General features: G+C 43.2%; 1 long non-coding RNA gene across 1 annotated transcript; it reads left to right on the top strand.

The window, feature by feature from the left end:
• Positions 1-319: 319 nt before the first annotated feature.
• On the top strand, positions 320-9,133 carry LOC129154812 (uncharacterized). Its single transcript, XR_008560028.2, has 3 exons — positions 320-1,541; positions 8,643-8,742; positions 8,840-9,133. It is a non-coding gene; the product is annotated as an uncharacterized lncRNA (long non-coding RNA).
• Positions 9,134-22,485: the final 13,352 nt, after the last annotated feature.

The following is a 22,485-nucleotide window of genomic DNA, read 5'->3' as shown; positions in this document are numbered from 1 at the left end:
CCTAAAATGCATAAATATAATTTAACTTACAGAATAAAATGAAGTGGAGACTCCTTGGACGCTCTATTAGTGCAATTAATGCCACAGCAAGTCATTTTGTCCAACAATTGCACAAATAATATCCAAACAAGAATACACAATCACAGAGACTCAAAATCCCGAAACAGTTTCCAGGCCAGACCGAGGCTCTACTGAGGCCTTTCCACTGAGCTAGCTCTGTGGTCACGTGGGTCTGATGCTCATTAATTATACAGAATTTTAGGCTTTTAATACACTTAAACAGAAGAGTGAGAAAAAATCCCCCCCCCCCCCCCCCCCAAGAGTTGTCATGAGTGTAAACTAGATCATTTAAACCAAAAACATGTTTTCGTACCAGGCTGTAAACATGTTTATTTCTGCTGTGAAATTGCTATTTTTAACATGAGTCAATGAGGATTTGCTCGCTTCTGACATCAGCCCCCAGTGGATGAGGGTGGAACTGCAATTTGGGGTTCTTCCGGGTTGAGACCAATTTCTGAGACGCATTCTGGGGGCTTGGGTAAAACCAGGGGTCCATAACATTGATGTACTATATTTGTCCACCAACAGTCCACCTAGCCAGCTAACATTAGCTACATTAGCTAACATTTAGCTTCACTGTTAGGGGAACAGCAGCAGCTGTTCCCCTAACAGTGAAGCTAAATGAAACTTTATTAATCATTTATTCCTAAACACTGACTTGTATTACAGCTGAAACAAGAATGCAGCTGTAGAAACCAAAAAAATCTTCCTGGTATCACGGTCAGATGTCTCAGAGCCTCCTCTCTGACTGGAGTTAGCCAACAAGCTGCCATGCTAACATACTGAAGAGATGTTTTCTGGTTCCAGCCTTTGAAGGGTTTTGGTTCATTATCATTAGAAATGCGGTTTTAGGTTAAAGAAATATTCTAAAAAACATTTAAGGAAGAAATAAACAGAAGAGCAGGAATAACACAAGGGGAATGCAGAAAATAGCATTGACCTCTTTTGTACAGTGTTGTGTAGATGCTAATCTGCAAATTTCGTGTTTTTGTTTTGTAGCTTTCCCACAAAAGATGTGAGAAAGAAGTGTGAGGCTTCCTGCAGCTGATCTATTCTGATCAGAACTGGGCTGTGTCAGACTGGGAGACTCAGAGATAGAGTTTATTCTTCTGCTTCCTGGTTCTCCTTCAGAGAACAAGTTATCATGAAGCCAGCATCCATACATGTGCATATCCTTTTATCAGTCACAAGGCAGAGTGCAATACTTTTCCCCACATACCTCGTCTTGATGTCATTTCTCACAAATTCATTTATTTCAATCAATAGTAAGGATCGAATCTGGGTGTCTCAGAGTTTTCAAAGCATTAGGGGGCCTTTGATGTCAGCTGAGAATCACAGGTGTGTACTATAAACACTAATATATAATAAACATGATCTGCTTGTTTGTTTTAACCAGAGAAGTGCAGAACTACATCCAGAAGAGCTGAAAAGCCAGTCTGTGACCTCCCAGGATGCCCAGAGACTAACCTCAGCCTGGTGATGTGAGTATTTAAGCATCATATCATAATGACCCTACACACACACACACACACACACACACACACACACACACACACACACACACACACACACACACACACACACACACACACACTTTAAAAATGAGCTGCTCATTTTAAGCAAGAAGTTCAGAGAGGAACACTAGGATGCTGAGGTACGGTAGGACAGGGCCAGTGTTAGCAGACGCCAAACAGTTCTTTTGAAGTGTTTGAACTTAATTTCACTTGTTATATTATTTGACAGGTTAGAGCACAGTCTCGTGTTAGAGGTTTGTCATGAAAAACATTTGAATATCCAACAACTAGGTTTTCTTTGGGTCATTTTGAGAAAGTCACAAGACTTGTGATCACTAGTTATCCATTTTGGTTTACTGATGAAAGGTGGTTAGGAGATTTTTTTCCGTAGATTTTTTTTTCATATTGCTTTAAATGCCCTTCACGTACCAATTGCAGCCAATAATTTTGAAGTTTTGTCAAAAAATGAAACATTTTAATCACCTTTTGAAATGTAGAACCCTGGATAAACCTCATCAATCTGTGTGAAAGTTCTGTTACTAGAAGGTAGTCGCTGAGCTGGACCTTTGGTTAACTCACACTGATTGGTTGTAATTCAGAGGGAAATGACCTTGATAGAAGTTGCAAAAACACCTGGCATTTGCAAAACTAAAAGAGTTGCTGGTTAAACAGAATAAAAAGAAAATAAACAGCATTTATGATGCTTTAAAATAGCTGTTTCCAAATTTTAAAGTGCACAATTATGTGATTTCTGGGGCTTTGATTACCATAAAAAACAGTCCCTCTTCTGGTCATTCAATGCCATTTTTAACATCACACATCAGTTCAGATGGCTATCTGAATTCATTAAATGATGCTGTACTTCACCAGAACAGAATTATTAATGTCACTAATCTGTGTCTTTTGGCGCTGATCGGTGACTTCGCTCACTGGATTTCTGGGCTGAGAAGACTGAGCCGTCGTTTTTCCCGGTCAATTTTCCCCCTCCTAGAAATTTCCTGAAATTCCTTTAGCAGAAACATGGCTATTGTTCCATTGTGCCACTTTAAGTGCATAAAGATCTGCCTTTGGATGCACTAAGTAAATGTGTATGGCATGAAGCCCGATCGTCCTCTCTGGCTCTGTGACTGGCTCGTTCTGTCACACATGGCCACATATCTAATTTCACATTACGAGCAACAGCATAGAAAATTCAATTTGTTTTTGTTTCCCTGCCATTTAGTGTTATTTCCATAAAAGGAGAGTGGCTGACATCCAAAATCAATAGTTGTTTCCAAACCCAGAAGACTAATGGGGTAGATGGCTCAAACCGCAGGTTAATTGTTCAGCAATGCCCTTGAAAATGGTGCGTCAGTCTCTCTCTCTGTCCTTTACCACTTCTCTCCTGTTTACATTACACTCTTCACTGGTTCATGAGGAATAATTTCATGCAGAATTTATAACGACATGGACTTGAAAATGTAGCAGCCATGCTTAACTGAGCCCAAACTAGGACCTGGGTATTCTAATACTCATAAATCAAAGATACGGCACACAGCGCTGAGAATACGAGCAAGGAGACGGTGCGTTTTCTCCATTCATGCTTAGCTTTTGCAAACTTTTGGTCGTTGAATCATTATGGGTTAGATGTAGACACTGTTAAGATTCCAAAATGTATTTTTAAAGTTTTTTTAAAAGTTCAGTAGGAGGCAACACCCTCCTCTGATCAGGTGCCCATACTTTAACCTAAAACAGTATTTGTAAAGCCTTCTTAGGGTTCTACAACCCCCCCAAGGCACTTTACAACACAATCAGTCATTCACATGCTGGAGATGATAAGCTACAATGTAGCCACAGCTGCCCTAGGGTGCACTGACGGAAGCAAGATACTGGCGCCACCGGTTCCTCCGACCACCATCAGCAGGCAGGGCAGTTAAAGTGTCTTGCCCAAGGACACAACAGCAGCATTCTCTGATGGGAGCCGGGATCGAACCAGCAACCTTCCGATTACTGGACAGCCTGCCCTGCCTCCCGAGCTACTGCTGTCCATGGGCAAATCTGAAGGTTTTGTTGGGAGTTGGTACTATTAAAAATGAACTAAAACCAAAGTAAGCCTGATGAAACCTTGGGCCCCTCAGCAGCTGGAAGCTCCTGTTTTCCGTTTGTAGTTTTTGTCGAGACTACATGCTGGGAAAAGGAAAGATGAGTCTCTAAATGATGAGCCAGACTTTCTGGAAGATGAAAAGGGTGGCTTGCCACCTCCGGGTCGGGGGAGAGGTCCTACCTCAAGTGGAGGAGTTTAAGTATCTCGGGGTCTTGTTCACGAGTGAGGGTAGGAGGGATCGGGAGATCGACAGGCGGATTGGTTCGGCGTCTGCAGTGATGCGGACGCTGAGCCGATCTGTCGTGGGGAAGAGGGAGCTGAGCCAGAAAGCCAGGCTCTCGATTTACCGGTCGATCTACGTCCCAATCCTCACCTATGGTCATGAGCTTTGGGTAATGACCGAAAGAACGAGATTGCGGATACAAGCGGCCGAAATGAGTTTCCTCCGTAGGGTGGCCGGGCTCAGCCTTAGAGATAGGGTGAGGAGCTCAGACATTCGGGAGGGACTCGGAGTAGAACTGCTGCTCCTCCGGATCGAAAGGAGCCAGTTGAGGTGGTTTGGGCATCTGGTCAGGATGCCTCCTGGACGCCTCCCCGGGGAGGTGTTTCGGGCATGTCCTGCCGGCAGAAGGCCCCCGGGTCGACCCAGGACACGTTGGAGAGGTTACATCTCCAATCTGCTCCGGGAACGCCTTGGGGTCCTGCCGGAGGAGCTGGTGGACAAGGCCGGGGAGAGGACGGCCTGGAGCTCCCTAGTTGGGATGCTGCCCCCGCGACCCGGACCCGGATAAGCGGAGGAAGACGAGACGAGACGAGACGAGACGAGTCTCTAAAGGACTCTGCTCCAGACTCTGGCCCTGGGTATATGATAATTAAACTAATCAGGCTGTGATTCCTCTCCTCTGCTGCACCACAGCTCTTTTATTTGTGTTCTTCCTCAGTCTGGACCAGACGTCCTGCTTTCACCAGGTTCTGGTGTCAGCCAGAACATCCAGGCCCATGTCGTCTGCACGGTTTAGAAGCACATGTGCTTGTTATTGCTGTATCTGAGGCTAAGAGTGTGAGCACCCCTGGTGTTTGAAGGCGTCACCCCATCAGCCATTAGTAAGTCCCAGAGGAGGATGGAGTTTGGCACGACGAGTCGAACGGGCTAAGCCTGCTGCAGCGTCAGCTTGGGAACAGATTAGGAGTGGGGAACCAGAGCATGGCTGAATTTGTTAATAAATCCACTAAGTGTATGCATCTGTGATGATAAGTGGTCTCCTGCTCTGAGTAGGCGGATCTGAGGCTTCCTCTGATCATCACTTTCATTCAGTCAGCTGCAAAGCTTTATATTCTGTAATCAGCCAGAGCAAATACATGTTAGATAAGTGGCTTTAACACAATAGCACCACTTTTCCAAAGGTTGGTGAGATTTATAGATTACATAATTCTCTTTTAGTCACACATAAATGCTCCTACGCACATGTTTTTCAACCAAAACCCCAATTCTCTGACTGCAGTTCAGTCCAGTTTAGAGGCAGCATCTGCTTTTTAGCACAAACTCTGACAACAGATTGCTGCACACATGCTATTGATTGAACTCTGCAGGACTCCAATAGCTGACTGGTTGCAAAGCCAGACAGTTTTCCTGCTTCTTGTTCTTGACTGTCATCTGTCTGGCCAACTCATCTCTGCTGTTCAGAACAAAGCAGGCTGTGGGGAATTGTCTTGTCTGTGCAGGTTCAGTAGCATAACCCGATTAGTGTTCTGAAGAGTGACACTGAAAAGAGAAATATTCAGAACATAAACATGTACCTCACAATAAAGAATAGGTAGGAAGCAAAGCAGATGAATCCCACCGTCCTCATCATCTCTGAACAGAAAGACCAGCCTCGATGCAGTAATGACTCCGACAGGAGTTCCTGTGGTTTCTGCGGCTCGGCTTCATCTGCAATCTGAAAAAAAATAATCCCACAATTTAGAGAGTGACACTCTAAAATAAGTAGAGTAAACTCAGATCTACCAAAATAGGCTTTTGGATATGCTCATTTAGATGTCAGACAGCAGGTCTGAGTCACGCAGCAGCAGCAGTGTGTGGTACAGGACTCCAGCGAGAGAGTTGCATCGTGTCGGCTGGATGTGTCTCAGAGTATTTTTTGCTGACAAGTGCTCCAAGTTCGCTCAAGCAGCAAACTTCTAATTCAGCTGCAGAAAGTGAAAACGTGTTTCTGTCGCTCACACGGCGCCTCAAATAAAATAAAATCAAAGCATTCAGTGCTTCTGTCAAGTCTCTTTCTCTGGACGCATTCTGGTTCAGCTCCACTCACACACAAGCCTTTGATTATCATCGCTGCTCACACCACGCCAGCCAGAGATGTGCAGCAAACACCAACACAGCTCGTGGGGTCGGGGTCATGATCCTGTCCTGTTCCGGATCAGCATTACAGAGCTGCTACTACTCAAAGTCTTTTATAGTAAACTGGTACTTTTGTAAAACACACCTTTGCTAAACGAAACGAGTGGACATCTGTTTTCCAGATGATGTGAAGTGTTCGATACTCGTTTCTAAAAGCTTCTAAGCATTTCTAAATCTTCAGGTTTTCCTCTTTAGATCCTTCTTCCCTGTTGTGTAAAACTCAAATGCAGTTCTCCCGTCAGCAGTAATGGATGCAGAGCGTTCCAGCTGCCGGCCCTCAGCAGACACTGACTCAGTAATTTTTCTCATGGCATTTGTAACTACCATGTAATTACCATGGGCTTATTTTAGGTCTAAATGTTGTTTACACTGCATACCTACAGGCTCTGCCTCCCATCCTGTCTTTTTCTTTTTAAATAAAACACCAAATAGTTCCCAAGCGCAGCCGCGGCTGCAGCATCAGCTCTAACGTCGTCTGACAATCGAAAAAGCAATTAGCACAAAGCTGATTTCTGTAGGATTAAGTGGGTCAATAGGAGCTGATTCCAGATAGATATTATATATGAAGAATACCTGATGGAAAAACTCTACAAATAGCAACATTTTATTCACCCGTGGCTGGATGAGTACGACGAGTTTTGTTTGTGGACGGAAATGAGGGGAAACGTGAGTTTAGAGGTGGCGAGCACATGTAGAGGAGAATGAGGAACAAATTTGTTCGTGTTAAAAAGTCTCAAATCCAAAAATTATAATATAAACTCAACAAGGTTTGTGATCGCACGTGATTACATGCAGCATTCTGGGATGTGCTCAGACATAATGACAGCATTACGGGCGTAAAACCGTGAAACAAACAGCGTGTTGCAGAGAAGAAGTGGACTTGGATGAAAGAAAGTGTTAAACAACCTGTTTAAATCCTCAAAACGATGTGGAAGACACAGGGGTGTGTCGGGGACCGGTATGTGGACAACATCAGAGTTATAAACGGTACGGGTCCATGTGAAGGACCCGAGACTGGAGCATAACAGACATCTCTGGCTTTCTTGTTTGTGGTGTGACTGAATGTGAACGTCCTGATGAGAACATGTGCTGCATTCTCCAGTAAAACAATCACACCTGTCATCCCACAGCCCATGTCTGTGTGTGTGTGTAGCATATGTGTGTGTGTGTGTAGCTTATGTGTGTGTGTGTGTGTGTGTGTGTGTGTGTGCGTGCGTGTGTGTGTGTAGCTTATGTGTGTGTGTAGTCTATGTGTGTGTGTGGCTTATGTGTGTGTGTGTGTGTGTGTGTGTGTGTGTGTAGCCTGTGTGTGTGTGTGTGTGTGTGTGTGTGTGTGTGTGTGTGTGTGTAGCTTATGTGTGTGTGTAGCCTATGTGTGTGTGTGTGTCGCCTATGTGTGTGTGTGTGTGTGTGTGTAGCTTATGTGTGTGTAGCGTGTGTGTAGCCTATGTGTGTGTGTGTAGCTTATGTGTGTGTGTAGCCTATGTGTGTGTGTGTGTGTGTGTGTGTGTGTGTAGCTTATGAGTGTGTGAAGCCTATGTGTGTGTGTAGCCTATGTGTGTGTGTGTAGCCTATGTGTGTGTAGCCTGTGTGTGTGTGTGTGTGTGTGTATGTAGCCAATGTGTGTGTAGCTGTAAAGGGTTTAATTTACTTGTTATTTAACGAACCATGAGATTCCATAGGAAATATGGAATCAGCCTCATGGATCTTTGGGTACTTTTAACCAGAAGATTGGAACTTTTTATTGCAGGGATTATGGAACCACTTCGTATTAACTCAGAGACAACAGAAGAGAGAGTCAAGTTTTAAAAATTTAAAGATTTATTACTAAAAAATTAAAACTAGACTAAATTAACCACTAAATGTATGGTGTAACTAAGGTGAAGTGAGACGGAGACTGGTGTGGTGTGGAATGTTGTTCAGAACCAGCAAATCCGAAGAAACGATTAGTGCTGATGGGAGTGAAGGTGATGTCTTCGCGCTAAGCTTTGATTTGGAGATCCATAAACACATAAGACGCCATTTTTGTCACTCCACATATACCCTTAGAGTGAGACCTCCACACAGATCCAGACTGCCAGGTCCTCAAACCCCTCTCTCGGTACCGGAGCCGATGAAACAGCGTCAGCAGTATGACAGACTAGTCTTTGGATTGTCTCCAGGTAAAAAGCGACAGTTTGTTGACAGCGTCAGATGGACCCGGAGGGTCAATGAGTTCAGCTTTTATTCTGAAAGGAACCGTTGCTTGGTTGGTAAAATGCAACAGATATTATCCAGCTTGTCGTTGGTTCTTTCGGCTGAAGAGGAAAGTTACGGATTGGCCACTCCATCAACTTCTCTAGAACTCTTTGAACTGAAGTTAAAGATGATGTGGACGTAGTTTTATACTTCGGATGTTTTGGTTTATGGTCGAATGAAAACATGACAGATTTACCAAGCAACACCAAAACCACGCCTCCGTCAGATCTAGCAGATTCTGATTGGATCAGTAAAAGCAATGTGTCATGTCTTAACACTACGTGTGATCAGTGTCATGAGTCGGGATGAGTACTCCCATTGCACATTCCATCTTTGAGTTGTTTTTCAGGAGAGGGAGGCTCCCAGCTGCGTCAGGTTAGCAATCAACGGCACTGGCTTCTTAAGGAGTTGGAGAACACACCTCGACACGGGATGATTACTACTACCCGGTAGATTCCAGCCTCCTAGTGCATCGTGTTTTCTTGAACCTCTGGTGATTCCTCTGGATTTACTTTCTTTGTGTTTTTATGCTCACACCTGCTTCAGGATTTTTGGAGAGCCTCTGTTGAAGGAACTACTCTGGATTCTCTAAACTCATCAGGATACTCACCGCCTCTACATAACCTTCTGGACGCAGCTCCCCAGTGTTCTCCATCTCACCAGTCGCTCCACTCACCTGCTTCCCCCTCACTCCCTCTCCTGGATACACTCACCTCGACTCACCCAACTCTCGACCTGCCCCTCCCCATTCCTCCTCAGCTCTTTTGCCCAACGCTGCGTACCGATTTTTCTCCATCCACTGGAAGTTCCAGTGCACTTTTTGTTCCCGTTTTAAAATAAACTCCTTATTTTGATTAAATTACCTGTGAGTGTGTTGATTCTGTGTGTCCTGGGTTAAACTTCTTCCCCAGACCATGACAATCAGTCTGGTGGAAACATTTAAAGTTATATTACTTATATATTCTATAGGATTATAATATCAAGTAATTAATATTTTCATTTCACAAATTGGTTCACATTTTGTTATTGACTAACACTTTTGTTTGATTAGCTTATTAAAAGATTTATTAAAAAGAGAGAGTCCTTTGTCTTCATTCTTCTCTTGGGCTGGAAAGGAAAACAGTTTAGAAGCAGGTGCATGAGACATTGAGCAATATCTCATGCAGATTAGTTCTTGCTGAGGAGAGGGGGAAAATGACTTTTAGATGGAAAACAGTCATTTCATTCCGTTACATAGCCAACATGTGTGTAGCCTATGTGTGTGCATGTCGTGGTTGAAGAAAAGTAATCTTGTATAAAAAAAACGTAGCCTACACCATCTGTAAGTAACCAGAATGGTGATGTTTGCTCATGTAGCATCCACAAATGGTCCGTTTGTCATGTACAGTTTGACCTCTTCATATGGAGACAGGAGTCTACATTTGTTGCCTTTAATCTGCCGGATCCTGCCATTCCATCAGCTGGTGTCCGGGCCTCTGCAGCTCTGAACACACGATAACTTATTGTCAACAAACTGTTCCTGTTTCAAGGCCTTAAGCTTCCGTTATCGCTTCTACAAGATTCCTCCTGCCTCTGAATAAAGTGAGCATTTTCAGCTCATATGAGTTAATTAATCATGAAATGAAATGAACAATATAGTTAAATTAAATGTGTTGATTAATCTGTGCCTAAGTTAATAAGGCTGAAATGAATTTTAATATTACAATGAAACATTTTGATGTAATGATTTGTAATGTTTGGTTTAACAAGTGAATCATTATCTACACTCATACACAATGTTCATAAGATAACGTTAAAGTAATTTCTTGCACATAGAGATGTTCTTACCCAAAAATTAGAGAACCTTCTGTCTGAAAGAAGGCGTGATGTTCAGAGGTTGTTTGTTAACACCTCTTAACATGGCACGTCCCTACTGGCCAAGTAAATCATAATATGAGAACATTAAAACAGGATCACTTACGGAGTGATTCTGCATTCTGTTAGTTTGAGCAGAACTCCGGACTGGCCACCGGGGGAAAACTCTCTAACTACCGCGTCTCTTGACAAGCTGTCAACCCTGCTACAAGCTACAGCTGACACAGCAAAATGGTTCCTTCAGCTATTCAGAAACAGCTGTTCTAGACGCAAACAATTTCATCTATCTGTTGAGACCCGGGAGACATCCTAGGTCGTGTCGAGGTTTTCCTACAAGCCACGTGCATGTGGGGTCACCGCCTCCTCGACATCTCAAATCCAAACGGGGTCTCCAGGAACGGGTACGTAAGCATGACATAAATTGCATCTGATGCCGTTTTGATAAGAACCAACTCCATAGTTTAATGCAGACCAAATTCTTTTCACACCCAGAACTCAGTTTCTTCTAGATACAAGGTTCTGATAAACACACACCATTAAATCACCATGCATCACATTCCATCCACTTACATTCATCCATCACAGTCGTCTTATTTAACTTGTCTCGTTTTAATTTGTTTAGAAAATACATTTCTTACCTTTTATAAACCTGACTCTGTCTGAATTGATAGGAAGTGTGTTTGATCACTGAAAAAGCAAAGAATCCTAATTCTTCTGATTAAACATTCAAAGACTGATGAGGTTGAAATGAAGGCTGCATGGTGGCGCAGTGGTTAGCACTGATGCTTTGCAGCGCGAAGGTTGCATGTTCGAAATTCGGCTCGGCTGCGGCCTTTCTGCGTGGAGTTGCGTGTTCTCCCCATGCATGCGTGGGTTTCCTACAGGTACTCCGGTTTCCCCCACAGATCACAACATGCCCTATAGGTTATACATTGTAAGTCGCTTTGGATAAAAGTGTCTATCAAATAAATAAATAGAAACATCCTATTTTTATTTAGAATATCACAGCTTATTGGTCAGAAGTAGAGGTAATATATTTAGCTTAAAAGCAACTATATTAACCCCCAATTTCTGACAGTCACCTTACAGCTGTGATACAAGAGAGACGATGAGACTGTGGTGTTGGCCTCTGTGGTTATGCCTTCAAGCAGGAAAACGGTGGAAAAATGTGCCCGTTTTCCACCTTTATTCCCCTGGTGATCACATGTATCACCCCACCACACAGCAACAATTTACAAGAGTTGTGTAATATAACTGATCAAATGAGTAATAGACAAATTTAAGCTGCAAGAATGAGACTGAGCGTGCTGTTTACAGTAGTAACAAGCAACAAGTCATGTCTTGTAGGTCACCAGTGGGGCAGCCACTATAGCCCTAGCCCTATAGTATATGCAATATCTTGGACCAGATACATGACAAGATACCACAGAACAGCGCTACGACCTCTGTTGTCCTGGTGGGGAAGTGCTTTGCAGTGAGCAGTGATGCTCATAAACGTTTAGATGGTCTGTTGTGCTGTTGGGTTAAAAAGCAGGAATGTGACCTGTTATTAGGAACCAGGGAGAGACAATAATCCTGACACACTGACTTTATAACATTCGTCTTAAACTTGTTCAGATAAAACCTGTTAAAAACCGTCATTTCTGTCGTTTTTCTGCCTGAAAGCATGACTTTTTCAGGAAGCACACGGATAAGAAATTTATTAAAACACCACATGGTTCCCGAGCGCGGCTGTGCCTGCAGCTCAGCGCTCCCCCAGGGGATAGGTCAACTGCGGAGAACAAATTTCATACACCAGTGTGTGTGATAATCATGGCCGTTTCTTCCTATGTGCAACCTATACTATTGCATAGGGCCCCCAAACCACTAGGGGCCCCCAAGTCACTAGGGGCCCCCAAAGCTGCTGTGGTTGTGTTGATGGTAACACAAACTGGCCTTCATACTTTTCCGTAACCATAGGCGTCGCACCCGTGGGGGATGTGGGGGATTCAACACCCACACTTTTCCAGCCCGTTTTGCTAATCCCCACACCCGTCTGGCTTTTCTACGTCGCACTCACTCTGTTTGCCTCATCTCCCCCCTCCCCCCCTCTTTTGTTTCTCCTTGAAACCTGACAGCCGATGTTGGGTTTCAAGGAGAAACAGGAGAGGGAGGGAAGAGCTCGACTGAATTCATAATTTTACATCTTGACATTAGCTGTACAAACTCTCTGTTTGATAAAGTGAAGAATAACAATTTGCAGAGGTTTATAACTGGCGCGGCGCCAGGTTTTCATTTTTGGGTGGGCCACGGTAATTTTGGACGGACCTTAATAAGCAGTGACTTAAGTGAAGCAGGCAGGTCGCGCTAGAAAATTCCATTTAAAAAGACATCATAAATCTTTTCCCCCATCATTTTTATTTCTAAAATATGAAGTAAAAACTCCCAATTTAATTTTCATAAATTTTTCATTTATAGGCACCAGAATGCATCACCTGCACTTCTAATATTTACCTCTCAACGTAGGACTCTTTCATAAGGGTACATGCACACCAGTAGTTTTTACGGTTTTTCATGGGGAAAAATCTCTGACATTTTTGATTAAAAAAAAAATCCATCTTCCAGTAAAAGCAAAGCATCCAGCCCACCTCTCCAAATGCGTAAAATGTGCATCACAGCCGCTAGTTAGGTGCGCCGCGCGCACCATCAGCTACGTCAGCCCAGACAAGAGCAGAGCAAATAGAGAAAGAATAGAGGATAATTCTGTCTGGATGTGGATGGAGATTACATTTTACAGCAGCCTGATCATCATGTAAATACGTAAACCATCACCTGTCTTATAGTCCACGCTATCAGCATTATTTTAATTGGTGTGTGAGTGTGTGTGTGTGTGTGTGTTTTCCACTTCAAACTGGTCTAACCAACCAGACCAGCGTGTCCAGTAACATATTTATGTTACAATTAAACAGTTTCACTTCATGTAGGAACCTTTCACCTGCCGTGGCCCGACCGCTTCTGCTCCACATAAACTTTGTGCATGATCAAATGTCTCTACAGGTGCTTTCTGAGCTGAAGAGGCTATTCTGCCTCAGACTGGATGCGTCATGCGTCTCCATATTAGAGACGGGAACAAGCGCTATTCAGCCAAAGTTTCATAATCAGCGAACATTTTTCCAAGTGACACATCCCTCAGAGAGACCGGGTTGTTTCAGTGGGAGGAAATCTTACCGCATGTGCTGTGGTTCTGCACTGCGCTGCGAACCCCTCTACAGATCTTCAGCTCACTGTCCACCGTGTGCGCTCCGGTCCGCACTGAGCACAGTGTCCAGAATAAAGCTCTGATGTTCTGATGCTTGCAATTTGGGACAATTTATGGTGTGTTTATAGATCATCAATTACAATTTGTCCAAATAGGGGGGCCCAGAACATAATCTTGCATAGGCCCCCCACAATGCTAGAAATGGCCCTGGTGATAACTAACAGGACTTTAACTTGTTTTAATGTTACAGATATATTTAAAAGTAACAACGTCATTGCTCGTAGTAGCATCATTGAGAGGCTGGGAGCTGCTCCTTCCCATGGCAGGGAAGTACTGAGCCGAGCTGAGTGAAGTTGGCTTCCAATCCACATCAGAAACAAATAGAGTGGCTAGTGCGACGTTAGTGCAGGATTCCTGATGTGGTCGAGTGGCCAACTTCACGTAGCTGCTGAGCAGAATATGGCTGCAACTGCGTCTGGGACACCGACAGCAGCTGCAGTGCTGTTACTCGTAGTTTTTGTGAGACAGGCAGAAATTAGCATTTAGAGCATAAATCTAGTCTAGTCTTGGCTCGTTGCCGAAAACTCGTCATGTTTCACTCACCAAAGAGCTATTTTAGCTCATCAGCGTCTCGTCTGTTATGATAAAAAAAAGGGACAAAATCTATTGTTCATCGTTAACAAAAACAACACTGGGAGGAACATGAATGCCGCTGAACATCTTTATTAGTCATCTCAGTTAAAAAGACAGTGGTGCAATGACGTACACCTTCTGGTACATACTGCTGTAAGGGCCCCGAGCCGCTACAGCCTCACAAAATGTTCAGCTGGTATTTTCCATCATATGACTGCTGCAGAAGGTGCTGTATGGGTCATGATGTCAATAATCACTCAAGGACACAACCGCTGGCCTTATTTAGCTGAGGTTTGAACTAGCAACCTACTGATAACAGGATAGACTTTTGACCCCTGAGCCACAGTCAGCAACAGTCAGAACAAAGAGGAAAACCACACCAAAAAGATCTAAATGTTGGGAGCAGCAATTGCAGAAAGCCACCATCAGCTCTCCACTGCTGAACCTGGAAATGGAGTTTAGGATTCAGTTACTGAATTGCCCCAACAACATCAGTGAGATGACTGAAGAGTGTGAAGCGCTGCAGCAGAAGATCAATGAAGCTCAGCTGGAGTCTTCACTGCAAATACATTTTTCTGTACAATGGAAGACAACAGTCACTGCTACAGCGAGTGGGTTTAACCCTTTAGCAAACAGGTCAACAGCTCGCTCTACCGAGAATCATGCATGAAGAACAACTGGAACAATAGAATACTCCTCAGTGGTGTAATCCTGGAATAATAGCAGCAAATAGATTCAGAGCCAAAATAAAGAATAGAAGGACGAAACGATAAACAGTGAATAAAAAAATGTGAGGAAATATACTATTTTAAAGATACAGTGTAATAACTAGCATATATTTTACAGGGAGAGAGGAATGGAGAAAGTATGAAAATAAGAATAAAAAATTAGTACATTTAAAACATTCCAGAAAATATATGGAGGGTATAACTATATATAAAACAGCCACGTCTGGAATTCTGCAGGTTGGTGAAGTCAGTCTACATGAGCAATAGTAAAACGTCTTAATTACTATGACTACTCATGGGTACATTGCAAATATGATGTCACCACATAATCTCCTCTCCGCTAGCGTAGCTGTTACTTACCACATGGCCAGGTTTGTGGTGGCTCTTTCCTGCTGGACAAAGGATTTGAAGTTTGCTGAACTAACAGCCATTTTCCCTCTCTTTGTCTCCGTGTGTGGTTTATAGTCCTGGACTTAGTTTTACACAAATACTTAAATACCTTAAATGTCAAGCTAATCTTTCCTTTCTAACTCAGTCTTTTATCCCTAAACACCTTTTCTAAATTCAACATGAACAGATGAACTCAGTAACTTCTATAATTCTAAAACTAAAATGTTGCTAAATCACACCGTCGGGTATTGCATCTAAAAGTCTCCCGGACGCGGTGTGGATGAACCCGCTGTAAGGAACCTTCCAACTAGTAGTAATTTCAATGACAAATCAACTGTGGTTCTGCCTAATTCACCTGTTCTATTCACAAAAACACTTGTGTGGAGGCCAAAGCACCGCCGTTCAGCTCTCAACAGCAGCTTGGTGGTACACACTCGCTTTAACAGTAACAATGTGGCAGAAATGCTGAACTCAAAACAACAGATGGTTGTTACGTTTACAGAATAGCCTGTTTAGATCCTTAATCTGTTTAAATTTCCTGAAGCTGGCCTCAGACCAGCTGTGTAGGTTGTGCGTGTTCAAAATTCACATCAACTCAATAATCTACACCAGGTGTGTGTTATTGTCTTGTTTTATTTAGTCAGGGGTTTCTTACAGAAAACACTGCGAGCTTATGTTCATTAACAAAGGTAAGAAACGCCTGCAGGGTCAACACAGTGGTAAGTGGTGGGTACACCTGCTGCACACACACACACATACACACACAAACACACACACACACACACACACACACACACACTTAATAAACCCAGCATTGACCTGGCCTGATTAAATTGGAACAGATCACTACACGTTTTGCTCTTCCTCATCACTGTAACAGAAAACCCAGATACTCACCTTCCCTGATGAATGATATCAGTTAGAAACGGCAGGGAATTGAAAATAATGAATGTTGTTAATAAACATTTAAACATAACCGGGTGATTTTACATGTGAAAATGTGAACTTCTTCAGCAGCATCAAGGCAACAGCAAAATTCCCACAGCTTTTTTTAAATTTTGACAATAAAATATTTCAACATACGCACTGAGACTTTTAAAACATCTGAAGCTCATAAACATAGCTTACCTAATGACTGCACCCCTTTTTACCCACCTGCAGCACCACGTTTGCTACAACAATGTTACAGGTAGGCTGTTACATCAGTAACAGCAACCCAATGTGTGTGTAAGCTGGCCATAAATCTCTCTCCTGCTTTTCTGTGCTGGAAGCTACAAGGTCTCCTCCAGAAGACAAGACTTTAGCCTTAATAAAAATCAAGGATTCTGTCTAATAAAAAGGATTTCTTTCATTCTACTGTAACGTTGAGAGCAGGAGGAGGTTAGGACCCAAGATGCAGAACACAAGATGGCATGAGGCAGGAGCGATTGTAAAATGTAAATCCTTAATTTATGACAATAATCCAAAATCCAAAAGGGTAGGAAGCCAAGCCTATTTTCAAAACCCTGAAAAAACCAAAAGCTCACTTTCTGAGCAAAAACCTAGAGACCTACTGAGGAGACAAAACAACGCTGACAAACGACAATGGACCGACAAATACTAAGACACAGACAGGGTTATATACACAGGCCGGGGCTGGGTGATTAGGAGACGAGGAGCAGGTGCGTGGGGAACTGGGCACAGGTGAAACTAATGAGCTGAGGGAAGAAGCAGAAATAAGCAGGGGAGAAAACTATATCTTAAACCTGTAAACCAAAGCTACTGAAACAACCCAAACTTAAACACTGTAGAACAAAAACACAGGGGAATTTAAAAATAAGTAAACGAATGGTTTAAGTGGGGAAGGGAACACACACACACTAAAGCCGGGCGTACACTGTGCGACTTTTTCACTTTTTTGAGCCGATTTTCCAGTCGTGCGAGAAGCCACGACATCGGGGCGAGTTTTGCGCCGAGCGTCGTGTAGTGTACAGGGGGTTACGAGAGGCGATTAACACCACGTGACCAGCTGCCGATCAGCAGTCGTGAGGTCGCAGGGACTTCTGGTGTGTTTAATATTTCGCTCGTCCCTCGTGAGGGTATCGCACTGTTGAAGCGGCGCTGCGAGCAGCTGCGAGCAGCTACGATCCAAAAAGTATCAGAACCGCTCACGGCGCATGCGCACGCAATCCTGCATCAACGCCGGCCGGTCGCTCGCTATTTCCCTAATAACACACGCTGTTCGTTTTTGTTTCTACACGTTTTTTTACTCACAAAGATTGTCAAGAAAGTGTGTTTGTCGTGTTCATGTCAAATTAAACTGATCACAAAACACAGATTCACTTTCTTTATTTCGTTTTCCTCATCCAACCCCCTTAAATCCCTGTGTGTCCTCCTGCAGCACTCCCGAAGGACAACAGGCAAGACAAAAAAGTCTGACGTGTTGAGTAAAAACTGCTATTTTTAGCACATTTTTAGGGCCGACGTGTTGCTACCAGACGTACAGTGTGAGCAGTCAGGTCGCATGCGAGAACTGGGTCGTGCAGTGTGAGCACATGACTCGTGAGATCTGCTCTGCGAGGAAGTCGTACAGTTTGAGCTGAAGCTGAACGCTGCGAGTGAAAAAGTCGCACAGTGTACGCCCGGCATAAAGGAGACTAAAGTCTCCTCAGTTCTCGGACTGGTGGAATCAATAAACTAAATGGGAAGAGAAAGCCAAGCAGAGGAGGGGATAAAACAAAGCCTGAGACACTGCATAAATAAACTAAAAAGGCTAAAGACACCTGGAGGGAGAACAGGAGGGGGCTGGGGGCCAAAGGGACACAGAACATGACATCTACAGGTTGATTACAATCATATTCTATTTTATCTACAATGAATGTTTTACCTTAAATATTTAATAACGCTTTGACTGCTTTACATTAATGAATCAACAAAAGTGTCAGTTTTAAATCAGATCTTAAATACAACAAATGAGTCTACTTGATGCTTTTGACAATGATTTATTATCAGTATATTCACATGTTAATATTGTTATATTAACAAATGAAGGTTTAACCGATTTACTTCACATATTAACGAAACAAGCCTGCTCTAAGTCTGAGAAAAGGTGAAGTCCTGAGTACTCTTTGTTAACGCCCATTAAAATTTCTGGCTTCTGATTTTTCCAGAACTTCTAAACAACAAATCTTTAAAAGATCAGTCAATTCCTCTAAAATTCAGTTCAAGCAAGCTGTTCCAGTTCGGCCAACTGTTCCAGCGGGATGTGACCCATACTTTTCCAAGACTAAACAAATTATTTGTTTAACACTATCAGATGCAGAACTCCATCTGACCGCCAGCAGTCACCCAGGGGGTATCTTATAACCAGAGGTAAAGTATTCAAAGTGGACCTACGAGCTTTGAATACCACACAAGTCAATTCCATCTGGCAGCTTGGCTGAACCGACCTCCCCTGGATCGCCAGGAACCACGGGTTCGTAGATTCTGCCCACTGGCATTGGATGACTTGTTAAACCTCATAACCAGCCACAAACCCGGACATCACATTTTTCTTTGACACTTAATCAGGTTTAATAACATCTAAGTTCATATTTCACCATAGTTAATTCCTTGTCTCAGTAAATATTACTTTACCATCATTTATACTAATTTGTCCTGTATCACCATTAGTAGTAAAAATTTAGTACTACATTGATTTTTTAATCATTTTCTTTCGTCTCTGTGTTTGAAATTATTATAACGTGTTTCCCTGGCATACCCAAATATTCATCATCAATCGAATATTAAAGGTTCAGCAACAGTCTCTTCTGCAAGCCGCATTTAGACATCTGATTTCAGACAGGTGATCAGTTCAGGTTTATGTGGAGCAGAAGGAATGTGCCTTTGGCCACAGCAGGTGAAATGTTCCTAAATCACACTGAACAAAAATATAAATGCAACGTTTAATTTTTGCTCCCATTTTTAATGAGCTGAACTCAAACATCTGAAACTTTTTCTACATGCACAAAACATCCATGACTCTCAAATATTGTTCTGAAAGCTGTCTACATGTGTTACTGAGCACTTTTCCTTTACCAAGCTAATCCATCCCACCTCACAGGTGTGGCATATCAAGGAGCTGATTAGACAGCATGAATAATGTACAGGTGTGCCATAGACTGCCCACAATAAAAGGCCACCCTGGCATGTGCACAGTTTTAATTTATATTGCTGGGCAGAAAACACATGTCAGGGTAGACACATTTTCAGAAGTTTGCCACGTTGGGGAGCTAAGAGGAGGTTAGGACCCAAAGATGCAGAGAACCAGATGATGCTTAGTGGAGAAATAAAGTAAAAATCCTTTTATTTATAATCAGTCCAAAAAGGCGGAGCCAAAACACAAAAAATCAAAGTCCCAAAAAGTCAAAACCTAGAATCCAAAACGAAGATCCAAAACTAGAGAGGGGAACGAGACAAAGGTGACAAAGACAATGACCCAACAACAGTGACATGATCTGGGGAAGGAGTTTAACCCAGGACATGCAGAATCAACACACTCACAAATAAAGATCAAAAAAAGGTATTTATTAGTAGACAGGAACCAAAAGCGCACTGGAGCTTCCAGTGGATGAGTAAAGTCCGTACTCAGCGTTGGGCGAAGGAGATGAGGAAAAATCGGGAGGGGCCGGTCGAGAGTTGGGTGAGTCAAGGTGAGTAAATCCAGGAGAGGGAGCTTGTGGGAAGCAGAGGAGTGGGGCGACTGGAGAGATGGAGAACACGGGAAGCTGAGTCCAGACTGTTATGTGGCAAAGGTGAGTTTCCTGATGAGTCACTGAATCCTGAGAAGGCTCTACTCCAGAGATGTTCCAAAAAAATCCGAGTAGTAGTAATCATCCCGCGTTGAGGTGTGTTCTCCAACTCCTTAAGAAGCCAGTGCCGTTGATTGCTAACCAGAAGCAGCTGGGCGCCTCCCTCTCCTGAAAAACAACTCAAAGGTGGAATGTGCGACGGGAGTACTCACCCCGACTCATGACAAACAGATAGAGATGCAGACAGGGTTATATACACTGGGGCATGATGGGAGGCAGATAGGCTGCAGGTGTGTGGGGAGAGAAACCAAGTGAAAGTAATTAACTAATCAGGGAGGAAACTAACATGACCTAAGAGTAAAAAACCTAAAGACAAGATGAGCCAGCAAAATTAACTAATATTCTAAGGGGAAGGGAAACTACAAAAACCTGTGGGAAAACATACTAAAGAGACTAATAAAATGAGAAGCTGAACCTATAAAAAACTGCAGAGGGGTGACTGGGAGATAATCTGGAGGGCTGAAGACCAGGGGACACATGAGGAACACAAGGAGACACATGAGGGAGATGCAGACCATGACAAAGTTATAGTTCAGCTCATGAAAATGGGATCAAAAACAAAAGTGTTGAGTTTATATTTTTGTTCATTGTAATTAAAATGGCCTAATTGCATGGTTTAGGTCACTCTGGTCAGCTTGTTTGGTCTAAATATGAATTAAAAATAATGAAAATGTAATGGTAATAAATGTTTATTTGTCATTCTAAACATAAAAATGACAGGGAAGTGTATCATGCAACTTCTGCTGCGAGCGAACACATCCTCTTCAGAGAGCATCCAAATGCAGCGATTAATTTCATTTCCTACTTAAACCCAGAAAAGAAAGGAATTTATGTTCAGAAAAAGAGATTCTTTTAAGCAATATACCAAAATGGTGGGAACTTCAGAGAAACAAAGAAGTGGCTTATTATATATATATATATATATATATATATATATATATATATATATATATATATATATATATATACTATATGAACACAAGTAATTAAAATTGCGCCCACATTTTCTAAGTTAACACACATCTCTTCAGTTGTGGACTGGTAATCGTGAGAAATTGGAGATTTCCCGGTGGCTTGGGCGTCAGACTGGCCCACTCAGTCACTGCCGGTCATGACGTGCATAATATCTAAATGAGCAATCCGTCATGCAGCTCATCAGGGCATCTGCTGTCTTGATGCTCGCACAAACGGAGCCAACTGGGCATAAAGACACCCCCTTCTCTCACTTTGTCAGGGTCTGGCAAAGTGCAGCAGACACCCACCATCCCAGAGCGACTACAGCACCACCGCACCTTTGGCCCCAGAGGCAAAATGGACCTAGACGGACCAGGAAAGGTGGAGCAAAGAAGGAGAGGTTGAAAAATAAGAAAGCTCTTGCCACAGATGCATGTCCAGGCTGGCCTGTATGTGGTCATGCTGGGAGAACTGGTTTAAGGTTTATTCCACCTTTGCCCCTCGGGGGACTAATAAAGTTGTCTTGAGTAAGGTGGAGGTTTTGGGCCAGTTTAACTATCGCGCAGCGCGTGATGCTGGACACATGGGGTTGGTTGGGGAGGGAGAAACAGCGGCTGTCAGGAACTGATCATGATGATCAGGTTCTGATGATCAGATCACCAGACTCATCCTTTAGGGACAGAGAGCAGTGCTTTGGGCCTAACCAGCACTGCCGCCACTTCTAAATATAACCTTTCAGCATGGCAGTACTTTTTCTAGGGTACAGTGCATACTGGTAAATTTTCCAGGTATTAATTAGTCGAAATCTCAGAGATTTCTGAAAAGATATATGTGTGTCCTCAAACACCAGTCATCCATACTCTGGCACGCGCTCCATGAAAGACCCATTTTGCGCAAAAGGCGCATCACTGCCGCGAGGCGCGCCGCGCGTCACCATCAGCTCAAGCAGAGGAGAAACTTTAAAACTGTTTCCCCACACCGTACACCAGGGGTCCGCAGTCCTGGTCCTGGAGGGCCGGTTTCCAGCAGGTTGTGTGGTTTTTTCCTCTCCAACAGACTTGATTCAGTGGCTGAAACACCTGTGCAGCAGCTCATCAGGCTCTGCAGAAGCCTGTTAATTAGCTGCTGATGGAAATCAGGTGTGTTGAAACAGAGTTCAAACTAAAACATGCAGGATACCAGCCCTCCAGGACCAGGATTGGGGACCCCTGCCGTACACATTCCCACAATGACTGACAGCAGCATCAGCGGACCAACCAGTGGTTAAACACTCTGACAGGCAGGCACATCTATGGAGGAGAAACTGTTTCTAAATGGAAATATGGATCGTGAGCAAACACAAGACATAGAAGGAGTGTGCTTCACTTGAAATTTTGTGGCCATAAACATCCAGCTGCTGCTGATCATGAGACAGATGAGATGATAATTCTGACCTGGATTAGATTTCACATCAGCCCTGATGATCGTTTATGAAATTTCTTGTTAAATGCATAAACCTTCACCTCTGGCTTGTTTCGTCTTTGGTTCATGGCCTTTAAACCCCTAGTATTATTATTGGTGTTTATA

Source organism: Nothobranchius furzeri, chromosome 7, assembly GCF_043380555.1.
Source record: "Nothobranchius furzeri strain GRZ-AD chromosome 7, NfurGRZ-RIMD1, whole genome shotgun sequence".
NCBI lineage: Eukaryota > Metazoa > Chordata > Actinopteri > Cyprinodontiformes > Nothobranchiidae > Nothobranchius > Nothobranchius furzeri.
This window is presented reverse-complemented; position numbering and strand designations above follow the sequence as displayed.